Raw genomic sequence first — 1,592 nt, 5'->3', positions numbered from 1 at the left:
CATAGAATGATTTTATTAAGAAAATTTAGTTGCGGTTTTTCTTTAAATCTGCAGATTTTTGTTCACAAAAGTTACAGAAGAACAAATACTTGTTAGCTCAAGCCTTTCTACTTCCATTCGATAAAAACTTTGGTTTTTAATACCTCCAACCGCCTTTCAGAAAACAATTGGAATCGTTTGTCGATGCAGAAGAAAAGAAAAACTTCTCTGGCGGGCGGAGGTAGCCGTTTATTTTGTTTATGATAAGCCCTACACGCAAGCCGTTAGCGTCTATACTGATTCCCGACTATAAAAACCTTTTTCCACTACCGTTTTGGCGTTTGAATAACTCTCCGAGGTGTTTTCGACGAATTTCCAAGAGATGCTTGCAAGCCGATTTTAAATTTTTTATGACAATGGGATTGTTGCAAGCTGTTTGAGCCATGACCGTAACTTTAGGTATCAGAGCCATAAAACTGATATTAGCATTTAAATGTGTTTTGATGATCGTCTTTATGTATTTTAACAGAAGGCACACACATTCTAAAGCGATTAACAATTAAAGTGAATAAAATCTGGTTAATTAAAAGCAAAAAATTTGAATTGATAAGATTAACTTATAGTTGTGACTTAATCGGTTTATCAGTTTCTAAATCTTACAATTTCTTGCTTTATTTACATTCTTAAATTATTATAATTATATTTTCCCACCATCTTCCATATACTATTTGATAGAATGAAGCGGTGAGTGGTGGTTGCAGTGTGATATCTATTGTCTGCATAATTAGTAGCACAACAATCGGCTTACATACCAGATATAGAAATTATCCACTTACTTATTACCAATAACTCTTTGACATTTAATATAGTTTGCATATACCGATATGCTTATTGACAAATATGAGGAATTATCATCCCTTGAAAATCTCATTGTTGTTGGACATTTTAATTTTCCAGAAATTAGCTGGCCCATTATTTCCAAAACTTTATCATGAACTCAAATTTAATACAACTTATAACTAAGAGCCAACAATAATTCTTCAATTTTAGACTTATTTTTACAATCCACGATCAATTAATTTCTGCAGTTAAAGTGTCCTCTCCTGAAGGTCTTTCTGACCACTCGTTTATTACTGCTCACATTTAATTTAGCTTAACACTGATTTGACATTACGTATTTGTGAAGCATGTTGGTACACAGCACTATTTGCCAACAGCAAAGTGTGTACCTATATGGTGCACTGCATGCTGATGGAGTCAATTATTTTATGTACCTGTACAGGTGCACAACCTTAATATTTTATATGAAAATTTTAATCAGTTGGCCTCCTAGACCTATTTTGGAAATATAGCCTATTGTATTATTTTTTGGCAAGAATTTTTCAAAATACTTTACTATTTAAAGTGAAAGGAAAAATAGTTTATTCATCAAATAAGAACACTTCAAAAATACGGATTAATGCAATTTAAAGAAATAATCAGTGCAAAGGTATTTACAACAAATCGGACAACGTATCCACACTTTTTTAGAAGTTTGTTGTACTTCTTTTCGTCCCTCTCTTTTCGCGACTTCCTTATAGAAATTTTGGCATCTTCCTCTCTTGTTTGTCTTC

Source organism: Diabrotica undecimpunctata, chromosome 7 (genome assembly GCF_040954645.1).
Source record: "Diabrotica undecimpunctata isolate CICGRU chromosome 7, icDiaUnde3, whole genome shotgun sequence".
Lineage (NCBI taxonomy): Eukaryota > Metazoa > Arthropoda > Insecta > Coleoptera > Chrysomelidae > Diabrotica > Diabrotica undecimpunctata.
This window is presented reverse-complemented; position numbering follows the sequence as displayed.